Source organism: Amblyraja radiata, chromosome 13 (genome assembly GCF_010909765.2).
Source record: "Amblyraja radiata isolate CabotCenter1 chromosome 13, sAmbRad1.1.pri, whole genome shotgun sequence".
NCBI lineage: Eukaryota > Metazoa > Chordata > Chondrichthyes > Rajiformes > Rajidae > Amblyraja > Amblyraja radiata.
Window position 1 is genome coordinate 18,887,438 of NC_045968.1, and position 25,757 is coordinate 18,913,194.

The 25,757-nt window shown below is 42.2% G+C and overlaps 1 protein-coding gene across 2 annotated transcripts in view; it reads right to left on the reverse strand.

Moving 5' to 3' along the window:
• Positions 1-24,901, reverse strand: part of nck1 (NCK adaptor protein 1) — a 157,809-nt gene extending 132,908 nt beyond the window's left edge. Inside the window, exon 1 of one of the 2 annotated variants that reach the window (XM_033031379.1) lies at positions 24,701-24,901. The gene's annotated coding sequence lies outside the window, so the exon portion shown is untranslated. The remainder of the gene's footprint in view (positions 1-24,700) is intronic. The other variant, XM_033031378.1, reaches the window with a different exon arrangement.
• Positions 24,902-25,757: the final 856 nt, after the last annotated feature.

The window sequence follows — 25,757 nt, forward strand, 5'->3', positions numbered from 1 at the left end:
AGGGGTCAGAGATGATCATGCCCGCTCGTTTCCTGGCCCTTGCAGTGTACAGTTCATCAATGGAGGGAAGGTTGCAGCCTATAACCTTCTCAGCTGATCGGACGATTCGCTGCAGCCTCCAGGTGTCGTGCTTGGTGGCTGAGCCGAACCAGACAATGATGGAGAAGGTGAGGACAGACTCGACGATGGCCGTGTAGAATTGGACCATCATTGCCTGTGGCAGATTGTGCTTCTTCAGCTGCCGTAGGAAGTACATCCTCTGTTGTGCCCTTTTGACTGTGGAGTCGATGGTAGCCCCCCACTTAAGGTCCTTGGAGATGATGGTTCCCAGGAACTTAAAAGACACCACAGATGTGACCTAAAGTCTACAATCAATTCCACTTTCTTAAGAGCATTGAGCTCTAGGTTGTTGCGATGGCACCAGGATGCCAGCTGTGACACTTCCTGTCTGTAGGCAGATTCCTCCCCATCCTGGATCAGTCCAATCAGGGTTGTGTCGTCTGCAAACTTGAGAAACTTGACAGAGGTGTCTGTGGAGGTGCAGTCGTTGGTGTAGAGAGAGTAGAGAAGAGGAGTGAGTAGACAGCCTTGCGGTGTTCCTATGCTGAGAGTTTGCAGGTTTGAGTTGTGCTTTCCCAGCCTCACATGCTGCTTCCTGTCTGTCAGGAAGCTGGTGATCCACTGATAGAGGAGTTGAGGCACAGTCAACTTGGAAGGTTTGGAGTGTCGTAGCTCTGGCACAATGGTGTTGAATGCAGAGCTAAAATCAACAAACAGGATCCTCGCATAGGTCCCCTGGCAATCTAGGTGCTGTAGGATGAAGTGCAGGCCCAGGTTGACTGCATTATCAACAGATCTATTGGCCCAATATGCAAACTGCATAGGGTCCAGCAGGGAGTTTGTGATATTTTTCAGCTTGGCCAGCACAAGCCTTTCAAGTGTCTTCATGACTACAGAGGTCAGTGCGACAGGCCTGTAGTCATTAAGACAAGTAATCCTTGCCTTTTTGGGTACAGGGACAATAGTGGAGACTTGGAAGCAGGCAGGGACAGTACATGTTTGCAGGGACTGGTTAAAAATGTCTGTTTGGCACAGAGCTGTTTGGCACAGAGCTTGAGAGTAGAGGGGGAAACATTGTCAGGTCCTGGAGATTTCCAGCTTTTCGGTCTTCTGAAAAGCCTCTCCACCTCCTCTATTTTTATTGTTGATGAAGTGATGTTGTTTAGCAAGGATGGTGTGGGTAATTGGGTATCAAGTGGTGATTGGAGGGGGGGGGGGGGGTGTAGATGTGCCCAGTCTTTGCAGACTGAGGTTAGGCTGTGAGTGGGTGTGAAGTGTTGGTTGCGGTGGGAACCCCAGTCTTTTCATACTGGAGTCTTGCTTTAAGTTGGTGTGAAGTGGTGAATGGGAAGGAGAGGATGCAGTGTCCATTCTTTGCAGACTGGGATCTGGCTGTGTTGGTTGGGGAGGGGGACCAGGGTTACATTTCTGATTTTCAAACCTGCAATAAAACTCATTCAGGTCGTTGACGATTGTCCAAAGATTAACCAGATCATAATACAAATTGTTGGAGTAACTCAGCGGGACGGGCAGCATCTAGAGAGAGGAGGAATGGGTGATGTTTTGGGTCGAGACCCTTCTTCAGACCCGCCTTCAAACTAATTTGATCACATTTACTGTTCTCCAATCATCTGACACCTCAGCCAGGGCTAGCAAATATTTAAGTTGACCGTCAGAACTGCCGTAATCTTTCTTCTCCAACAGCAGGCTGGAATTTCATCAGGCCCGAGGAAATTCATCTACCTTGAAATGCATCAATCCCCTCCCCAAATATCAAGTTCTTCTCCTTAGTGAATACAGATGACGACAATTATTCATTCAAGATCTTGCCCGTCCCCTCTGGCGCTTCACATAACGTTACACAAAGCACATCATGACTGTAATATTAGTCTCAAAATATATTTCAATAGGTACCTTCTAAAATTAATCTTTGACTTTAAATAAAATGAATATTGTTTTTTGTTCAAGCAGGCTTTCAGTAAAATGAAAGCGCTCCATAGATGCTGCCTCGCCCGCTGAGTTTCTCCAGCATTCGTCTACTTTCAGTAAAGTGAGTTGCTCTGTCAAATTACATTTAGTAAGCAATGTGTTCAATTTATAGTTTAACTGAGGATTTTTGATCATCTCCACATGTGCATTCTCCAACGTTTCTCCCCAAATTATTTTTACCAGAACTACAAATGAATTCCCATTACTCTTGTCCAATTATTAGATTTGATTAAAAAGAGGGTCACGGGATGTACAAATTGAAGACTGCCTTAATTTTTTGTCAGATTCTACAAATTTAGGTCAACTGTCGACACAAACATCTTTAAAATGCAGTTAGCATCTTCAGAATGTGTGCAAACAATAATATCTGCTCTACTGAAAGGCTACTTCAAACAAAATGGAGTGCAGACTCAGCCACCGGTCTGACAATTGATGTTAAATGCCTGAATTTTGAGAAAATTAACAGAGTACCACCCCCATAATTGATGTAAGCTAGGCTAGCTGGTGGGAAAATTAAAATCAATCATGCCAAGTAATTTTCATTCTTTCAAGCTGAGCCACTGAATGAACAGCACAAATATTTAGATATTGTACAATCCAACAAGTAAACATCAGTTAGATACAATGGGTTTAAAAATATTTAAGCTAAATTTGTTTTAAAGTAAATACATTTGCCCATTCATGAGCAACAGTAAAAAAAAAAGTTGGAGAATTCCCAGGGAAAAATAATGTGTAATGTAAAAGGACAAAGGAGCAATTTACAAACCAGGATTTAAACAGGCGATGAAAGCTACCTGGAGACTGGAAGCAGAGTTAAAGAAACAAATGCCAAAAGACAGGCCTGTAATACTCTCTGCACAAAGGACACAGTGACAAGAACATGGTTTACCTAATTTCAAATCATATTTACTGATCTATAAGAATGAACACATAAATTGAGCTTTCCACATTTATTTTTAAATCAGACAAATCAAACTTCATTTTGACGTGTGTTTTTGTGCTTGTATGAGCATAGCAACAGCAGAGATTTCCATATCACCCAATAATGCATCATATTGCAACGATAGAGCTAAAACCAAAGCCAAAAATTGGACCTAGACAAAAATACAACATATTTGGCAGCAAGCTAAGGGGCTGCCCCACTGCGGCGACCTAATTGACGAGTTTGAAAAAAATGTCATGTTGAAGACCTCCTTCAACCATGTAGAAGACTAGCTTCGAATAGCTTCGGGAAAATTGGACACCGAATTGTGGAGAGTGAAGACAACTTCCTTCGATCTCCTTCTACCTCGCTTCGACTGTTGAAGACCGTCTATGACTACCTTGGATTACCTTCGACTACCCTCGATTACCTACAAATAACATGCCGACCTACTACAACCTACTTCGACTAAACCTACGAGTAAAAAAAGTATCGATTTTTTCCATGGCGACCTTTAACTCGCAGGCATTTTTCAGCATGTTCAAAAATACGCCGTGACCTAGCCGAGGCCTCGAGTACGGGGGGGGGGGGGGGACGCCTACTCTCGAGCATGAAGGAGAGTTAAAGACCTCCTAGGACCTCATGTCAACCATGCTGCGAGTACGAGTCGAGGGCAAACTCTTCTGAACTCATGGATTAGGTCACCGCAGTGGGACAGCCCCTTAACTGCAAAAAGTTGTAACCACTGCCCAGTCCACCACCAGCTTTGACCTCCCCACCATCGAAGGGATCTATCAAAATCGTTGCCTCAAAAAGGCAGTCAACATCATCCTGGCCACACACTCATCTCACCACTGCCATTGGAAAGAAGGTACAGGGGCCTGAAAACTGTAACGTCCAGGTTCAGGAACAGCTACTTCCCTACAGCCATCAGGCTATTAAACACAACAACAAATAAGCTCTGAACTACAACAGACTATTATTATTATTGCACTATTTATTGGGTATGTGTATATATACACTCACAGAACTTTTTTTTTCTTTCTCCCGTTATGTACTATGTTTACATATTCTGTTGTGCTGCAGCAAGTAAGATTGTCATTGTCCTATCTAGGCCATGTGACAATAAAACACTCTTGGCTATTGCAGAGATCTAATTCTTTAAGCAAACTTTAAAGTGCCTTTATGCAAATTCTTTATGCAAACCACATGCCTTTATCTCCCTAACAAAGAGCCCTTAAATGTGCTAAAGGTCCTCTAAATGTCTTGACCTTTTATCCTTTACAAATGCTCAAACCCCAATTATTTGACAAAGCAATTGGGCACCTATCCCCATATCACCTGTGTAAAAGTCAAATGCATTTGGTAATGCACTGTGAAGTGGCATATGATGCAATTCCACATGACATTCAAATATAGCTATTGCTATTTTTGCCTCAAAGCAGTTTCTACTTTAGTGACACAAAAAATGTTCAGAATTTTGTTAAAGTGAAATGTCTTGAGATAGGCATGTCCAGAGGCATTTCTGCTCGACAAACCATGAGAATTTCCAGGATCTTGCCTGTTTGCTCCTAACCAAATGCCACCCACAAAAGTCAATATTGTGTTCTAAATCTCAATTCAAGCCATTCACGGAAACTAAGAATAACAAATGTTTCCAGAAGTACTATTGACTACATCCGTCACATCCAAAATTAAAGACCATTTCAGTACATTCATTTTGAATCAAAAATGAATTGCTGCCACTGATCGCATCAACTTCAATTTTCCTCACTGTCCAATTAATTTGTTCCTAATCAAAACCTATATAGACAATGCTACTACCTCTCTTAAAAAGGATAGTCATGCACTACTCAAACTCAAAAATATCTGTTTAAGAAGATGCTGCAACTGCAGATGCTGGAAAATCGAAGGTAGACAAAAATGCTGGAGAAACTCAGCGGGTGAGGCAGCATCTAACGAGCAAAGGAAATAGGCAACGTTTCGGGCCGAAACCCTTCAGATATCTGCCATCATTCCTTCATTAACTTGTGATTGTTGAAGTAGCTGTTAATGTATGCAATATCTGAAAAGGTATCCTCCTACCAAAACATCTCAACGATTGGCCCGCATTTGCTAGGTTCATTGGCTGAGATATCATAACAGCATTGGATAGGATAGAGGAGAGATCACTGCAACCCAAAGAGTAGACTGTCTGGAAATTGTTCTGACTCAAAGGGATATCTTAAGAGCAAATGGTTTCTATCCTGTGTTATAGATTTCTATGGTTCTACTTTTTTGAATAAAGGTATCAAGTGCAATTTAGACCTTGCACCATTTCACACCAGAAGATAGCAGTCAGGAATTTTTCATATTTTCAATGCTCTGTCTTTTGTCACTATTTGACCTCCCTTTTCTAAGCATACAAAAAGCAGAATATTGGAAAAGGATTATTCACCAGGTCCCTCAAGCCGGCTCTGCCATTCAGTATCATATCTGATCAGCCTCAATTCCTTTTTTAAACATTTATGTACTTCCTCTTCCAATATTTTCACTGATCCTGCTTCCACAGGCCTCTGGGGTGAAGAATTCTAGAATGTCATCACCTGCAAGAAGAAATTGCTCAGTTTTAAATGGCAACTCCTGTAACTGAACCTTGTTCAAGGCGATTTCAACACTAAAACATAACGTGCCCTTTGCCAGTAAATGGCGAGATGCATGTTTGTCTTGGGGGGGGGGGGGAGGGAGGGGGCAATATATTTTATATCTGACCCTTCAGTTTTACGTCAGCCACAGAGTAGCCCCATTAACAAACAATATCAAAAACTGACATTGACATTCACTACGTAGGCAGCACATTCACTTGACATTCACTGCGTACGCAGTTTCAGCCTCCAGATCCCTTCAACTGACAGAACAAATCAGTTGGTGCAAGTAAGGAAAGACTCTCCGATGTTACCAGCTGGATCATAGTTGCTGCTTACAGCCTGTGCATTGTTGTCAGTGCATCAGAAGTAATTTCTACAAATATTTGACGCATTCCATGAGCATGGGCCAAGCGTTTTTTGTTTTTTTTTACCCATTTCATGTCCAAGAACAACTCCAATTATACAGGAAAAACAATTCTGAATATTCTCCCCACAATGCTCTCAAATCCCTCTCCATCACTTCCTTTAAAACAATCCCGTTTATTCTTTGGGTACTTAAATTCCATCCAATACAACAACTATGGGGGATCTAATCTATACACAGACTAATCAAATGTGCTGATATTGGGAGGAAGTTGAACTCATCGAATGGTACATATCTGCTTTTGCATATTTTAATAATTTAAACTAGCATGGCAAATGCATGGATATTTCAGAAGAAAATTAAGGCAGAAAATAAAAATATGGAAAGGGGTAGTTGGAAAAAATGCAAGTGAAATAACTAGGTAGCTAAATCATTGTCAGGAGGCAAAGGAAGTTCAAGTACAATGCAATTATTTTGGAAGAGATATAGTCCAATTGTAAAATTATGATCCTTAAATTGAACAAGGCGCAAGAGGAGAGTTGACTGGGCTTGGTAGGGAAAATGCACTGCAGGATCGGAAAATCGTAACTACATTTAAGCACCATTAAAAGAATAGGATCAAGCAGAATCAACATAAATTTATGATAGATTTATTAGACCAACCTGTTAGAATTCATCGTAGATACCATTTATAGATCAGAGGGTCTTGAGGGGAAAAGGTTAGCGTGGTTTATCTGCATTTTCAAGCGAGTTGGAGGTACGAACAAATAAATTATACAACGGGGGCATGTTTGATTACAGGACTAAGGAAGGATTACTGCAATTGTATTGGGCATTGGTGCAACCGCAGTAGAGTATTTTGTACAGTTCTGATTTTTTTTACCCGAGAAAGGAAGTATGTATTTGCCCAAAAGCAAGTGTAACAGAGATTCACTATGCTGGTTCTGTGGATGGTAGGCTGCTCTACAGTTCAGCGAAATGAGAGGGTGTCTCAATAATTAAAACTGTTGAAGGCCTCATAACAGACGCAGGGAAGATTCTCTGCTAAGAAATCCACTCAGAAGATAGTTTGATGTTTCGGTCTAAAATGAGGAGTAAATTTTTTTTTTTTGTTTTTGTTTTTGTTTATTTTATTAGAAGTTAATACAATACAAAACAATACAGTGGCACCTAATTTTAGGTGCCAACTATGTCATACCGTAATCCATTCTATGTACAACCTCTAGTTTTATGTTATGAGTAGGCAAGACAAGAAAAAGAAAACAATAGAAAGGGGAAAGAGTGGAAAAATAGATGGTAGAGAGTAGAAAAATGTGAAGTGTGGATATAAAAAATAAAAATAAAAAAATAAAATAAAAAAGAAAAGGTGGAAAGTAGAAATAGAAGAAAAGGCCCCTTAAAAGAGAATTTTTCAAATCTATATTCGGAGATGTAGATCTATCCACGTCATGAACTGAAATCAGCAATCCTTATGGTACTGCTGCATCACATGATTCCAAAAAGTCGATGAAAGGAGACCAACTCCTTAAGAATTGGTCATATTTATCTATTAGTCGGAGTCTCATTTCTTCAAGGCGTGCTATGTCTATCATATTCCTAATCCACATTTTAACAGTTGGTATGGTTGTATTTTTCCAAAATTTAAGTATCAATTTCTTTCCAATTATTAACCCATAATTTAAAAAAAAAATTTGGTCTTTATTTAAATTGGTATCTTCTCCTATTATTCCAAATATAATCCATTCCATTTTGGGTTCTATTCTTGACTTGAAGAGCTTTGTAAATATATCAAATATATCACTCCAAAATTTATTCAACTTTGTACATCCTACAAATGAATGTGTTAAATTAGCGTTTTGAAACAAACATTTATCGCATCTGGGAGAGACGTTTGGATAAAATTTATTCAACCTCGTTTTTGAATAATATAGTCTATGTAATAATTTGAATTTAATTAAATTATGTCTTGTATTAATAGAACAGTTATGTGTATTCATCAAATACTTTTCCCATCTATCCTTCGAGATCTTTATCATTAGCTCATGTTCCCAATCTTCCCTTAGTGCTTCTGTTGAGGGTGATTCTCTATCTAATATATTATTATAAAAGTATGAAATTAATTTTTGTGAATCAGCCTTAATATTCATTGCTTCTTCTAAAGGGTCTAAAAATATAGTTTGAAATCTATGTATATATTTCTTCATAAAGTCACATACCTGTATATATTTAAAATATTGACTATCCTTCAATTTAAATTTTAATTTTAATTGTTGAAATGATAACAGTTTACCCAATTCATACATATCCCCTACTTTCCTAATCCCCAGTCTATCCCATTGTTGATATGTGTTATCGATGAGAGAAGGTTTGAATGCGGGGTTGTTCAATAGTGGGGTTAGTACTGATAAATTATTTAATTTCAAGGATACTTTTATTTGTTTCCAAATTCTTATTATATTGTGAATAATTGGGTTCTTCTTGTATATTATACTATTCAATTTTATCGGTGAGAGCAGGATCGTTCCTATATCGTGCGGATAGCACTCCTCTTTCTCCATTCTTATCCACTCCAACTGCTGAGTGGAACTATCCAGCCAGTACATTATGTTCTTAATATGCACTGCCCAGTAGTAATACGTAAAGTTAGGTAATGATAAACCCCCAACTTCTTTAGATTTGCACAAATGCTTTCGTTGAATTCTATGTGTTCTGTAATCCCATATAAAATTAGTAACAGTGGAATCTAGTTTTTTGAAAAAATATTTTGGAATATATATTGGGATCGCTTGAAACAAATATATTAATTGTGGTAAGAAAGTCATTTTTATAGCGTTGATTCTACCTATCAATGAGAGCGGAAGTGTTTTCCAAAATTTAATCATATCATTCAGTTTATTTAATAGTGGTATAAAATTGGCACTAAATAATGATTTGTGTCTTCTTGTAATTTGAATACCCATTTTTTTACCCGAGAAAGGAAGTATGTATTTGCCCAAAAGCAAGTGTAACAGAGATTCACTATGCTGGTTCTGTGGATGGTAGGCTGCTCTACAGTTCAGCGAAATGAGAGGGTGTCTCAATAATTAAAACTGTTGAAGGCCTCATAACAGACGCAGGGAAGATTCTCTGCTAAGAAATCCACTCAGAAGATAGTTTGATGTTTCGGTCTAAAATGAGGAGTAATTTCTTTATGCAGAATGTGCAGACACTTCTCCACTCAGAGGGTTTTGTGGGCCCAGCCATTGAGCTCACCCGAGTTTGATAAATGTCTGGATATTAAAGGAAATCTAGGGATCCGGAAGTGGCGGCGCTGTGATACAGCTGCGGCTCGCCTGCAGTCTGTCTGTTTTTACTTTTTATGTCGGTTTTTTTTGTCTAGTTTAGTACATTTTTTGGTTATTAGGTGGTGTTATGTGTGTGGGGGGAGGGTGAAACAGAGCTTTCTGTCTCTCCCTTCGGGGGAATGCGACTTTTTTGTCGTATCCCCCTTCTCTTCCCCCGTCTGCGCTGAGGCCTAATGGCGGAGCTGGCGGCCTCCAACCTGCGGCCGACCTCGAGGCTCCGGAGGTAGAGCCAGCCAGGACTCACCGGCGCGGGGCTGGCCGTCTTCGAGCTGTGGCGACGTCCAGGTAGCGGCACGACTCGGCGCTCCGGTGAGGGCGAACGGTGCGGGGCTGAGACACTCCTGTGCGGCCGGCACGGCTACCGGCTGGAAGGTGCTTCCGTGGGGGCAGCCCGGTGCGGGGCTGAGACGCTGCCTTGTGGGCGGCCCGGTGCGGAGCGGAGACGGTGCTACGGCGGCTGAGGCGGCGGCGACCTGGATCCTGGGCTCGGCCGCGGGCCGGTGGAGGACAATGTCAGGAGCTCGCAGGTCACAGGCTGGTGCCTGTTTTCCGGAGCACCCGTTGTAACAGCTGCGGGCAGCTTCGACCACCCCCCGGGCCGCCATCGCCCGGTGGGGTATCGCCTCGGCGCAGAGGGAGAAGAGGAGGGAAGAGACAGTAACTCTAAGACTTTTGCCTCCATCACAGTGAGGAGGTGTTTGGTGAACTCACTGTGGTGGATGTTAATTTGTGTTTATTGTGTTTTGTTATTATTACATGTATGGCTGCAGGCAACAGCATTTCGTTCAGACCGAAAGGTCTGAATGACAAATAAAGGATTCAATAATAATGGTGTCATTAAAATGGTGGTGCAGATGCTGGAAATTAAAAAAATAAAATAAATAAAATGCTGGCAATCAGACAGAAGGGTGTGCACCCGTAAACATTAGCTCCATTTCACTTCCAACAGATGATGTCAGACATGGTATCTCCATTGTTTAAGAAATTGCAGATGCTGGAAAATTAAGGTAGACAAAAATGCTGGAGAAACTCAGGGCGAGGTTCCATAGATGCTGCCTCACCCGCTGAGTTTCTCCAGCATTTTTTTTCTACCTATGGTATCTCCATTAATTTGTTTTTTTTTGTTAATTTTAGATATGGTGGCAGTGCTGAATAATGCTGCCGAGGTACAAGAATAATAATTGATGAATGGCATAAAAGGTTAAAGAATCAAGTGGCCTACTCCATCTCCTATTATGCTAAAGTCTGGTCATTTGCATACTTATTAGCTTTTCAACTAATTCAAATAGCAGATACCAACCTCATTGTTTGTCAAAACCACTCCAATAGATTCTGTTTGTGGTCCCTGAAGCATGTTCTGCATTCCAACACTGAGAATTCCCTTAACCAATGTTGCTATTTAGCCTGCATTCTCTCTCTTTGTATCTCTCTAATATCAGGTCCCATTAATCATAAGCAAAAATCAAATCTAACTGATAATAACATTACTTCTTCCACAGTAATGAAAACTTCTTGCTCAGACTGTCAGCTATGAGTTTTTTTTTTTTTTTTTTTAAAACCTTCTTGCTATTGACAGAAATTACTTTTGCTACAACATAATAGTGTGCCTGCCATACATTTCTCATTCAGCAAATGCATACATTTTGTAGGAGAATAATAATATGCTCTCAATTCTTGTGAAATGGGCGAGAGGGGTTGGTAGGCATAATGCAGAGAAGGGATTCAGCTTTTACTGACAAAGCCTTTGAGATTTCCTGAAACCCCAACTGAAAATACACGTTAAACCAAACCCACCAGCAATGCGATAATCTGTGCACGCACACACGCAGTAATCTTGTTACCAGCATACCAGAAAGCTACTAGTGCAGCCCTCAAAACACTGATCAGGGAAAAGGAAATGTGGACCTGCAAGCAGAGGTCAATATCTCTTGCTCCAGTAAGTGCAAAACAAAAATTACAATTAAGTCTACATTGAAATTGTAGCCCATTTAATTAGAATCAGATCTTTAAAGACAGATATCCCACTAAGAATCAAAAGGTGTACAAACTTGTGGCTCAGTTAAGATATTACAATAGGAGTTTTTTTTGTAAATTATCTACTTGAATACTTCCGCTGCTTCCGTCAAACCTGACCACACTGTGTCACACAGGACAATGGCGATAGCATCTATATGATCAAAGGCTCAATCAAATACTTGTTGTAACATTTATACCTCAGCAGAAATGCAATAGCAGGTCCTCCTCACTCCACTGTGAAAAGTAGGATGTTTGCACAAGAGTGCAGCATTTTACATAAAAGATTATCACTATACAGCTCGGGTCTGAATTGATAGGTGATTTGACATTTTGGGTCAGGACCAAAAACATTCTCCACATATGCTGCCTCACACACTGAGTTACTCCAGCACTTTGTGTCTTTTTTTCTAAACCAGCATCTGCAGTTCATCGAGTCATGGTCTGCACTGATCAGCCCTCTTGCAATTGAGCTATGTACATAAAGGAATTGATAGGTAAAATATTACAGAATCGTAAAAAATTCCTTCAAACCAAAGATAGACGAAAAGCTGGAGTAACTCAGCAGGACAGGCAGCAGCTCTGGAGAGAAGGAATGGGTGACGTTTTGGGCCAAGACCCTTCTTCAGACTTCCTTCTTACACAAAAATGCCCTTTAGTTTTATTTGCTTATTTATAACAGGTTTTATTAAGGTGAGATTATAGATATTTTCTCTTTCCTTATAACAAATCATAGCTTTTCATTTTTCACAGAGCAACAAGTAACCAAAGTCAATCACTTCCTAACCATGTATCAAATTCTGATATGATGAATAAAACACTCCTTTTATTAACTGCACTGAAACTTAACCAGGCCTCATCACCATAATCAAAATTAAAAACATAAAATTCATAGATTACAAATAGATTCAGACCTTCAAACAAAGCATAATATGCACTACCTCATTATATAACTATCAAAAATGCCTCTTCACAAAAAATAGTTTACCTTTAGGAAGAGCAAAAACTACAAGAAATGCAGACATGTTTCCTCACTCCAACTGTGGGATCAAAAGCCCACTGGGAACTTAATACTGGGAGCCAGTTTCTACATGTCCATGATGCTAAGACTTCAGCTCTGATTTTGATTCATCTTTGCCTGACCTTGGTCTGCAATGCAATGGGTCTAGGGTGAACTTCCTGTTTAGAATAGCAAGTGTAGAAGAGAGACACATTACTGAAGCAAGACAAATTTGAGATGGGCTCATGGCAATATGTTTCAGTTGACAAAGTTGAGGGTTTTCCCTCGAGCCCAAAAGGAAATGCAAAAACTGATGCAACTTGATCATATGAAAATCATATCCATTGTATTTCTGAAATCTGCATTGCAACCTGGGCAGAAGCTTTGGCAACTTGAAGGCAGCTCAGGAAGACCTGTTTATTGGTGTTCCTCGAATGAAGCAGCAGAGGGACTATGCACTGATCAACACAATCAGATTTGCCTCACTTTTCGAAGATGGCCCAACTTCCAAGGTACAGTAGCATGCCCTTCTCTTGACAACTGAGAAAATTGAGGATGTGAATTCAAGCAAGGTGGGGTTTCTTCCCCACCCAGTTGGAGCTTTAGTAGATACCATCTTCTCCAGAGACTGCCTTGTTTCTCCAGTCGGTTTAAGTTAAAATGATTGCCCCCCAAAGTGTCCCTTTCAGCAACTGACAGAGTACTAAATAACAAAGACCAATATGCACGACGCCTTCCAAGACTCCATGAACCCAAACATTTTAAGAATTAAGTAAACTGAAAAGTGTCTGCTTATGTGATGCAGGAAAGACAGCAGGTAATCTTCCAGATATTTTAATAAAAGATTATCAGGTAATAAATTTTCAGTGTAGAGATGATTTACGAGGATGTTGCCTGGACTCGAGGACCTGAGCTACAGGGAGAGGTTGGAAAAGCTAGGACTGTATTCGTTAGAGCACAGGAAGATAAAGGGTGATCTTACAGGGGTCCATAAGGTCATGAGGGCAATAGATAAGGTAGATGCAGTCTTTTACCCATAATAGGGGAGTCAATAACCAGAGGATATAGGTTTAAGGTGGAAGGGGAAAGATTTAATAGGAACCCAAGGGACAACTTTTTCCACGAAGGACAATGGGTATACGGAGCAAGCTGCGAGAGGAAGTAGATGAAGCAAGTACTATAACATTTAGTATAGGAAGGGTTTAAGAGGGATATGGCAGGTGGGACTAGTATAGATGGGGCATCTTGGTCATCATAGGAAAGCTGAGCTGAAGGCCCGTTTCCATGCTGTGTGACTGAATTAAACAATAGAGAGGATACCTGGAATAAGTTTGCTAGACTTGAGATTTATGATCAACTAAGAATATAGCAGGGCAGTAAATTTACAAAATCATCTAAAAGTAAAACCTCTTCCAAAGTAGCACAAGCATCTCAGTATTGCACTGTCAGGATAGACCAGGGCCATATTTTCCCGAGAATTTTCCACATGGAACTTCTAAAATTTCCCCAGGTAAACATAAAGGAGGCCAGTACCTCATAAACACCCAAAATCCTGAACTTTCTCACGGATGTTCACTGGAGCCTTGCCAGTAACATCCAACACTACAGCAAGAAACTCTTGAAATGCATGAGGAGTTCATACTGGAACTTGCCCAAAGAAACCATGCTGAACTTAAAATGGGCATAGGAACATTTCCCATTAATTTAAATGGAGGAAGAATGGGGAAGTACAATGTAATTCACTCATTTAAAGTATTGAGTTCAGTCTAGTTTATCGTCATGAGTACCGAGGTACAATGAAAAGCTTTATGTTGCGTGATAACCAGTCAGCAGAAAGACAATACATGATTACAATCAATCCATTTACAGTGTATAGATACATAAGGGAATAACGTTTAGTGCAAGGTGAAGCCAGCAAAGTCCAGTCAAGGATAATCCAAGGGATATCAAAGAGGTAGATAGTAGTTCAGCATTGCTCTCTGGTTATGGTAGGATGATTCAGTTGCCTGATAACAGCTGGGAAGAACCTGTGCCTGAATCTGGTGGTGTGCATTTTCACACTTCTGTACCTTTTGCCTGATGGGAGAGGGGAGAAGAGAGAGTGGCCAGGGAGCGACTTGCCCTTGATTATGCTGCTGGCCTTGGCAAGGTGTAAATGGAATCAATAGAATGGAGGTTGTTTTGTGTGATATCCTGGATTGCATTTACAATTCGCTGCAATTTCTTAAAGTCCTGGATGGATCTGTCCTGAAACCAAGCTGTGATGCACCCTGATAAAATACTTTCAGTGGTGCATCTGTAGATGTGGGTGAGAGTTGGAGGGGACATACCAAACTCCTAAGGAAGTAGAGGTGTTGATGTGCCTTCTTGTTCGTTGCTTCAATACGAGTGGTCCAAGAGAAGTTGTTGGTGATATTGACTCTGAGGAATTTGAAGTTTTAAAACCTGCGCAGTCATGGGTGTACAAGGAGTAAAGGGGGCTGAGAACACATCCTTGTGGAGCCCCCATGTTGAGGATTATTGTGAAGGATGATTTGTCCCCTCTCGTCACTGATTGGGGCCTGTTGGTCAGGAAGTCGAGGATCCAGTTGCAGAGATGAGTGCTGCCCCCAAGTCCTGCAAGTTTGCTGATAAGCTTGGATGATATAATGGTATTAAAGGCAGAGCTATAGTCTATGAATAGGAGTCGGACGCACTCTCTTCTCAAGGTCTTCCAGGGATAAGTTTAGGGTTAGGATGATGGCATAGTCCATGCACCTGTTGTGGCAGAAGGCAAACTGCAGTGGTCAAGGTTGCTGGGTAGACTGGATTTAATGTGTTCCGTAACTAGTCTCTCAAAACATCTCATGATGGTGGATGTCAAGGCCACTGGACGGTAGTCGTTTAGGCACGAGGTCTTGCTTTTCTTCAGCACAGGGATGATGGTGGTCTTCTTGAAGCAGATGGGTTCTTCAGAACGGAGCAGAGAGAGGTTGAAGATGTCCACTAACACTCCCGCTACCTGGTCCACGCAGCTACTAAGGACACTGCCAGGAACTCTGTCTGGTCCAGCTGCTTTTCTTGGATTTACCCTCAGAAAGGCTGATTTAACTTTTGCTAGTCACCCTGTGGAGAGGCATACTGGAGTCTGAAGAGCCAGGTGTCACTGCCCTGTTGGCCTTCAGCTCGAAGCAAGCATAAAAAGCATTCAGTTCATCCAGTAGGGTCACACTATCACCAATGATGTTGCCTGACCGTGCTTTGCTATTCAGACCATGCCACGATCTCCGTGTGTCCGAGTGATTATACTGGGACTCAAGTTTGTCCCGGCATTGTCTCTGGGCATCCTTGATGGCTTTGCGGAGATCATAGCGGGCCTTCTTGTGCTCTACCTGCACACATCTCCTCTAAACTTTGCCCCACTGATCTTATACTAGTATTTGATTTTTGTTCCATCGTGGGAGAAAGACTACATCTCAAATTTATGTAGACACTCAATTTAAATTTATGCGTTTAAAATTGGTGCAAGAGCAGCAAGTCTTGGGGATATAGGTACACAAAGCCTTGTAGGAGAAGAAAGCAGTTTCTAAAAAAACCCATATGACATGCTTGGCATTATGGATGAATATAGTACATTTTTTTTCTAAAATACCAGTTGGTGGTTTCTGGGTACCACTTAACTTTAAAAAATACAGAAGAAATATACCAGAAGATACGACAGATGAAGCATTTGTTATGCAGAATAACTTGCAGCTTTGTCTGTTTTCCTTGGCATTGACAAGGTTCAAAGGACATTCGAGGGAGGCACTTAAAATGACAGATAGTTTTCACTCTAAAGAGGGGAAGCCTGTCCGCTTACAATTGATAACCAGAATGAACAGATTAAGTGACTGTTAAATGAACCATAAAAGTTTTTACAATATTTAAAGCATACACAGCATCACCTGCGTAACCTGGAATGCAGTCTATGAATAAGTGTTGGAGCACCCACAGAGCCACAGCTTAAAAACTAAAATGAGCAAAGACTTGAAAGGCAAAACTAGAAAGATTAGAAACGTGGAATTACACAAAGCAATTGCATGGCTTTACCAAAGAACCCACAAAAGCATGAATGGGCTCCTTCCCAGCTGTACAAGTCTCTGCACTTGCATTCAGTGTTTCCTCATGAAAAAAATGTGTTAACCACATTCCAGTGCAACAATTAGTTTTAGCTTACACCTGTGGGGCAATACAGCAAGACATACGATTGGGGGGAAAATGCACAAGAGCACAACACGTGCAGATTTTTTAATTTTTAAAAATATTTTTATTTATTAGAAGTACAGTAAATTACAATAGTACAATCCAGATATATCTTATTACATTTATTGTACCCCTTCATTTTTTAAGCTTTAAGGAAAGATATAGATAAAGAAAGTAGAGAAAGTGAGAGAAAGAAAGTTGTGTTTGTGTAAAAGAGCGATCAATGAGAAAAAAAGAGACCCATTGGTTAGAGAAAAGAATTAAGAAATAGACCCTAGAAAAGAAAGAAAGAAAAAGGGAACACGTGCAGATTTTTATTAAAGATAAAGTTGAGTTTTCACCAACCACCCCTCTGCAGCAATGAATTTTTCTGCAAAAATCCAATGTGGATAAATGAGAGGTACCAGTGCTTAATATGTTTGAAACCCTTGATAACTCCCAAAGCCAATCACATACAAACACAATAATTACTTTTCAAAAAAAATTGAACAACAAGAACATTCCAATGGTGATGGAAGATTCCCATGAAATTTTGGAATGGAGTACCAGCCTAAATGGCAAATTAATTAGCCCAAGGGGTGATTTTATGGAGGTGTGTTGAATCACAAGAGGAATAGATAGGGAGAGTGTGTAGAGTTTTTACCCAGGATTGGGTAGAATCAAGAACAAGTGGTCATAGGTTTATGGTGAGATGGGAAAGATTTGATCTGAACCAGAGCGGAAACGTTCTCACTCACAAGGTGGTGAGCATATGGAATGAGCTGCCAGTGTTTCTGGTTGAGGCGGGAACAAAATAACATTTAAAAGGGACAGGTACATGGATAGAAAAGGTTGTATAGGGATATGGACCAAACGCAGGAAAATGGGATTAGCTTAGATGGGGCATTTTAGTTGGCATGGATGAATTGGGCAAACTGGCCCGTTTCCACACGGTATAAATATTAGTTTTATAAAGGGAACAGAATGTTGCAGGTGAATGCAAGGAAGGAAATTATTTCAAATGGTGCAAAGAAAAAAAGTAAATTCAAGATGTGTTATATTAAACTAAGCACAGTAAAATGTTTTGAGTGAAATCGATAAACTTGGGCATCCACTTGGCGAGGGTTGTCAATTAGCAAAGGATAATCAAAACATGTCACATGTGTAGTGAGCAGTTAAAGGTATGAGATGAATCCTCAGACGGGCAATATTTTAATGGATATACATAAGTGGACCAGCAGGCAAAGCATTGGGAAAACAAAACACTGACTGGAAATAGGTACACAAAATTGCTGGAGAAACTCAGCGGGTGCAGCAGCATCTATGGAGCGAAGGAAATAGGCGACGTTTCGGGCCGAAACCCTTCTTCAGTCAGAAACCCAGTCTGAAGAAGGGTTTTGGCCCGAAACGTCGCCTATTTCCTTCGCTCCATAGATGCTGCTGCACCCGCTGAGTTTCTCCAGCAATTTTGTGTACCTTCGATCTTCCAGCATCTGCAGTTCCTTCTTGAACACATTGTCTGGAAATAAACCATTTCAGATGCAGGGAAAGAAAATCACAGCAGCCCAGGAAAGTAAACTCAGATTACAGAATTAGCACTCAACAAAAGCTTTTCACTGTACCTCGGTACACATGACAATAAACTAAACTAAAGACTTGCGTTGATGTACAAAGGGACTAAAAAATGGCCAAAACAGCACTCTTCTTCATAGACAGGAATAAATGGGTCATTTTTAAGTTCAGAGGCCTCAACTAAAGGCGCGATAAAGGGATTGGTGGAAGTGCCATAGCTTTTCTCAATTCACTTCAATGATTTGGCCATCAACGTCTGAAGTAATGTATCAATACTGGGTCATGAAACTAAACAGGTTACCAATGTGGTCTGCAAGGGCAATATGGCCAGTCTATGTTTCTATAGAGTTACAATACAATACAATTTATTGTCATTTAGATAGAGCTCTAGGGGCTAGTGGAATCAAGGGATATGGGGAGAAGGCAGGCACGGGTTATTGATTGGGGATGATCAGCCATGATCACAATGAATGGCAGTGCTGGCTCGAAGGACCGAATGGCTTCCTCCTGCACCTATTTTCTATATTTCTAACAATTAACAGGAATGATGGGACAGATTGCAGTAAAAAGTCAACAATTTTAATAGAAAAAGTATAACGGTAGAGTATTTTACAAATGTGCTGTTGTTAAAATAAAGATTTAAAAGAGCGGAGCGATAATAATGTATGATAGCAGAACAACCTCTGGGACCTGCACACAAAGAGTCACCTGACTTTGGTGCCATCTTTGCTCTGCCTTTTCCGGTCTGGGCCGAAGGAAGAATTTACTTGCCATTGTGAGAATGCAGTACAAGTTTGATTCCTGGTATTGTAGAACAAATGAACAGGGGCAGATTAAACAGACTCAGCCCAAACATTAGAATTAAGATTAGAGATGATACCATTTGAGCATACAAAATTCTTATGCGGCTTGACATGACAGATGCAGAGTTGTCATGTTTTCCATAGTTGTGATGTCTGAAACCAGGCGTCGCTCTCAGTGACAGGGGTCAGCAGGGCTCGAAATTAGCGGTTGCCCGGGTGCCAATGACCACCCAAAGTGCCGCCGGGCAACCTAAATGCAGAATCATTTTGCCCGGCTTGGCACTGCAGATACTGGTCTATACCGAAAATAGACACAAAAAACAGGAATAACTCAGCGGGTCAGGCAGCATCTCTGGAGAACAGGAACGTGACGTTTCCTGTCGGCGGCGACTGTAGTGGCGAAGGGTCGGAGCAAATGACGGTCTGACACAGCAGCAGTGGCTCAACCAACTTCTCCCACCGCACCCCACCCGCCCTGATAGCGGCCGCTGCTTTCAAAACAAACCCTCCCACACGCCGATGCCGAGAGGGAGGCCCCCTTCCGACGTCTGAAACAGCTGCACAGCTCGGCCCTGCACCTTCTTGTTGGCTGGCGGAGGTGGTGAGGAGATCCCAATTGCCTCCCCCTTTGGTGGCGGCACTTGGCAGTGGACAGGGACGGCCAAGGCAGCGGGGCAATGTTGTCCTATGAGCACTGACCTTTCTTCCTCCCCACCTCCCCTCTCTCTCTCTAACGTCCCCCTCCACCCCCCTTATCCCAAGACCCCTCCTCTCCATCCCGCACTGATCCCCATTCCCGCATCTATTCAGTCCTCACTGATATCCCGTGCTCCCTCCCCATCTACCCCCCCCCTCATTCATCCTGTACTGATCCCCCCCATTCATCCTGTACTGAACCCCCCATTCATCCTGCACTGATCCCCTGATTCATCCTGTACTGATCTCCCCATTCATCTTTTACTCATCCCCACCCCCCCATCCTGTAGTGATCTACCCATTCATTTTTTACTGATTCCCCCATCCATCCTGTACTGATTCCCCCCCATTCAAGAAGAATGGGGGGGGGGGGGGGGGGGAACAGTCTGAAGTGGCAGCGCTGGGAACGACTGCGGCTCGCCTGCAGTCCGTTTGTTTTTACTTTTTTGTGTTGTTTTTTTTCGTTTTGTCTAGTTGTGTTTTTGGTTTTTAGGTTGTGTTTATGTGGGGGGGGGGGGGGTGGGGGGTTGAAACGGGGTCTCCCTTGGGGGGAATACGACTTTTTCATCGTATCCCCCCTCTCTGCCTCCGTCTGCGCTGAGGCCTAATGGCGGAGCTGGCGACCTCGGGACTCCGGAGGCAGCCTGTCAGGAGTCGCCCTGGGTTCGCTCCCGTGAGGGCGGCCCAGCTCGGGGCTGGAACTGCGCTCCCGTGAAGACGGCCTGGCGAGGGGCCGAGACTCTCCCGTGAGGGGCTGTGGCACTCCCGTCGGAGTGGCCCAGCCCGAGGGAGGAACGGCACTCCCGTCGGAGTGGCCCAGCCCGAGGGAGGAACGGCACTCCCGTCGGAGTAGCCCAGCCCGAGGGTGGAACAGCACTCCCGTCGGAGTGGCCCAGCCCGAGGGAGGAACGGCACTCCCGTCGGAGTGGCCCAGCTCGAGGGAGGAACGGCACTCACGTGAGGGCGATCCGGCTCGGGGCTGGAACGGTGCTCCGGTGGCTGGGACGGCGTTCTGGCGGCGGTGACCTGAGTCCTGGGTTCAGCTGCAGGCCAGTGGCTGCGTCCGCTGGACTGGAGGGCGGCAGCTTCGACCACCCCGGGCCGCGGTGTTTGAGCCGGCCCGTTCGCGGGGTTCGGTGAGCCGCGGGACTGATTTACCATCGCCCGGTGGGGTATCGCCTCAGCGCAGAGGGAGAAGAGGAGGGAAGAGATTGCAGCCCTAAGATTTTTGCCTCCACCACAGTGAGGTGCTTGGACGACTCACTGTGGTGGTGTTAATTTGTGTTTATTGTTGTTAATATTGTATGATTGTATGTATGACTGCAGGCACGAAATTTCGTTCAGACCATAAGGTCTGAATGACAATAAAGGCATTCAATTCAATTCACTTCAAGAAGGGTCTCTACCCGAAACTTTGCCTATTTCCTTCGCTCCATAGATGCTGCCTCACCCGCTGAGTTTCTCCAGCATTTTTGCCTGCCTCCATTCATCCTGTACTGATCCACCCATTCATCCTGTACTGATCCACCCATTCATCCTGTACTGATCCCCCATCCACCCTGCACAGATCCCTCCCGTCCATCCCAGACTGATCCCCCCTATTCAACACCACTGACAACTATGCGTTGGATTTATCCAGGTTTTACTTCTACAGTCGGTCATATACATCACAAATTTGGCCAGGAGACATTTCAGTTGAAATTTTAACGTTAATTCTGAAGTGGGAATGATGGAAACAATAATTTTTTTTTAATCTGTAGTGTATAAACTGGGTATCTTCATTGCTGTTTACAACACGTACATCTAATCGGAATGTCTGGTAATGTGGTGTTTTGACACCTTTAAACATATTACCAAAAGAACATTTGCTGCAGTTATGTCCTTTGCCCATCTGTTGTCAGTTAGTGTAATGTTTAACCTGTCAGATGGGTATAGTCGGTTTTAACAGCTATTATCATAAAATGCCTTTAGAAATTTCCTTGCATCCTGTATATTTTGTTATGGATAAATTATGTGGGAAGCGAGAGTGTTCCTGTGCCAATAGCAATAACGACCCATGATATGGCCATGTCATGATCATTTTCGGTCCTTCACAGTAAACATGCTTGCATAATCCAACCACATTTTTGATTAGAAGTGGAAAGAACTAATAGAAATTGCATTAATTGCAATGTGTAAAAAGAGTTGAGGTACTGTATTATAATTTTGCTGCATGTCATTGCGGTATATATCATGTCTTGATTGGTGCATAATTTCCGACTGGTAACTACGCACTTCGTCCGAGCACATTATCGCACGCGTCATGCGAGCCGTCCTAGATGACCACCTAAACTGTCATTTGGCAGCCTGAAAAGCTGCCTAGGTTGCCCGGCTGGCAACAGGGACAAAAAGTTAAGTGAGAGCCCTGGTCAGCCATTCAGGACGAAGATAAGAAACATTTTCCTGCTGAGAACACTGAACCGTTGGAATTCTCTATCCAAGATGGCTGTGAAAACTCAATTACTGAACATTTTCAAAACAGAGACTAATAAATTTGTAAATGTTGACATCAAAGGATGTAGAGATAATGCAGGATTGTCACACCAAGGTAAAATATCAGACATAATTACAGAGGTTCACACATACCTCTTCCATCCTTGTATATTGCATTTGATGTTCCTGATGCTGCCTTCTTTACATCAGTAAGACCGGGCATAGACTGGGCAACCAACTCAGCGAAGGTTTGAGCTCGGTCTCTCAAGACCTGTTGCACCTCCCCATAAATAAACATTTTAACTCCCTTTACATATTGATCTTTCTGTTCTGGGCCTTCTCCAGTACTAGGGTGAGGCCACATGCAAACTGGAAGAACATCACCTCATATTCCACTTGGGTACCTTACAAACCAACAGTATGCAGATTGAATTATCCAATTTTAAGTATCACTGGTCCCAATTCCCCCTCTCTCTTGCTTAAGCCCCCACCCCCGTGCATACCATACATGTCCGTGCTACCTTTACTCAACATTCCAGCATCTACAGCACTTCCATCAGTTATGACCATATTGAACAGTTCTAAGGAACAGAATTACCTCTCCTGCTACTTATCTTCTCATGTCAATTACAGGCCAGTTAATGCAACAGCTATAGAAGTAAAAACTGAGAATCTTCAATTAAATATCCAGTTACCAAATTTCTTACCATGGAAAGAATAATTTAGTCACCAAGAAGAATTTCCAAAAGTGATCATACTTTACACATCTCAAATTCATTTTGAGGAAACACGCGCTAAAAGCTACAAAATACAAAGAGATAAGAGAAAGGAAAACCATTTTTGATGTCAGTTAGTTGAAGCATATTGGTATTAAAAAAAATTGAGATACCTAGTTCCGTGAAACAGCAATTGGAAAAAGAGAGAGAGGTTTCAACAAACAGCTTCACCATATCAGTTAAAGCTATAGGAAATCTACGCTTATATCTCATGAAAAATCTGAAGATAATTAAAAATCTGTATCAAACTTCGGAAGTTGTGTTTGTAATTTACTGGGCAATCAGCTTAAGAAGGTCATTGAGGTTTTAGAGCATAAATGTTTTATTGGAATATCATTGAGCATGAAGTAATACTTTACATCATTTTTTGTTTTTATTTCAGATTTCTGTTATCTGAATGGTTTTTATTTCTCCAAAACGGAGGGGGTTCATTGAAATAGGCAGAAAGGAAACAGTTTGAAATGTAGAAAAATATGAATGATACATGGAAGCATTCTGTGTCCTGTAACATCTGGTATAAAATGAAGGATTTGATGAAAGATTATATGCAAAAGAGGGAGATCTGAGCAGCAGAGATTTGAGGGGTGGTGGAGTTTACTTTCATGGTTGCTGCAGAAACTATGCAAATGTTTATGGTTAGATTTGGGAGGTGGATGAAGTGATTCACAAAGAGACTAGGCAAATGCTCGATTTAGATTCCTTGCCTGCATAGAAGGGAAAAGCCTGCAATTAGCTGGTTGAATAACCCAGTTTCCAGGCTGTGACTTGCATGATAGTAATTTCTAAATTTGGCAGGAGCGATACAAGGACGAGAATGGCGATTTCACAGAAGCAATCGTCCACCAATGTATACAACGAGTAACAGAGTCGAAAAGTGCCACGAGGAATATTAACACCCATCCGTTGTTGAAAGGAGAAGAAAAATCAAAGAATGTTAAGGTGAAAGATTTGCTTTTGGATAGCGGCTCTGGTGATTTCACAACACCCCTGAGCGCTTTAGAAAGTGCTGTGATTCTATGTAGAAAATGTGGTAGAACGATAATGAGGTCTCGCGTGATAGTACATTATCATTTAATAGTTGATTTAACTGGCGTTGTTAAAACAACGTTTTTCTGCTTGGTAACTCGCGAACTGGAGGCAATGCAAGAAAGGAGGAGACACACCATAAAAGTTATGATTCTGATAATTCCCCTCCCCAAATAGTGGGAGCGAGCAAACAAACTTCAAATATTTTTGTTTGATCAATCGACCACCAGATCTGTAAAAGCGTTGACAAGACCGAGTTTCCTTCGATTATTTTCAAACGCTGCTTCAAGCCGCGTTTTCTGTGCGAAATATCTGTCTTTCCATCTATGGGTGGATGCTGCTAATTCAGATATTCGTGTTCTCAGAAGGGAAATGGGCTTTTAAACAAAGATGAAGTTTCCGACGTGTGTAAAAAAAAAAACACAATGTGGAGAAGAACAAAAGGTTCGCGTTAAATGTGAAATACTGAAGGGAGGTGGCCGAACCGTTCTGAACGCAGAGAACAACCTTGTTCAGTGGTTCAACAGAGATACGAAAGGGGGAGAGTGAACAAAAGTTTCTTTTTCTGCTACTATTCAGTCTGTAACTGTTTCTCTCCAAACGTTGGAGGATTCAGGCACGGATACGTTAACGGATACCGTCGTTCGTCGCCCCGCAACCAAAGTGCGGACCCTCCTAGATCCAATTCCACATCCAGCCGCCCCTCTCCGGGCCCTCCGTTCACTGACTAACCGGCAGCGGTGACCAACTGAGGCGATCAGTTCCATTCACTCACTGTTACTTTCCGACCAGCGAACAATTAGACTCAAACAATAAAAACATTAGGGGGGACTTACCGGGAACAAAAGACCCGCAGTCTTGGAAACCTGGTGCCAAAACCAATAAGATAACATCCACTGAAGCTAACAATCCAGTAACAAAGTGAATCCTTTATTTTTTCTTCTTCTTCTTTTCCTTCTCCCTTTCTCCAGTTAAACTCTCCTCTCGCCTGCCTGAGCTCTGCGAAAGCCTCAGTGCGCATGAATGCCTTCACAACCGCGAGTTTTACTTGAGGAAGTCCCGCCCTCACCCTTTCCCATTGCGCTGCTTGTCGCCCTGCAACCTCACTGACTGGCTGCGGCTCCCGCCCATCGCCAGCTTATCTCTGCTCGCCTGGACTTGAGCTCGCTCGCCACAATTGTAACAAAAGTGCAGTCAGGCTACAATGCTTCAGTGTGTGGCATCATCCCCTCCCTCGCTCGCTCTGCAGGGAATTTGCACCGACTCAAATAAGTGCACGACCGTCTCTGCGATTATTCCACTCCTCGAATCGTGCTTTTTTTTTTTTTTTTTTTTTTTGGTGGATTTTATTTTAGGCTGAACGAGGAAAGTTCGAACTTTGCGGTGACGTCATTGCGATAGTCATCCGCAATCGCGGAAGGCAAAATTGTGAAAATACAGTCCGTGACATTGTCCCGGGAAATAAGAACATCCTCGTCTCTACTCACACAATGGGCCGTGAAGAAGTTCCATATACTAGCAACATCGCTCTGATGGGAGGGAGGAGGGCTTTTCTCTGTCATGTACTTTAAAGAACATTGCAGTGCAATGTTTATCTTAAATATTTGGACTCTTTTGCTTTGTTCTTTTTTTTAAAATACATTGTCATGATTACATTGTCCAACACAACGACCGTAAAAAAATAATTCGAAACCATTCTTTGCACATGAGTGGGATGTTTGTGATGTGACGGTCAAAGAGCAGATAAGATGAATTTATATCTGCATCTATAAGCTTCTTAAGATAGACACAAAAAGCTGGAGTAACTCAGCGGGACAGGCAGCATCTCTGAAGAGAAGGAATGGGTCGAGACCCTTCCTCATACCTTTACCGAGTATCCTATATCCTAATTAT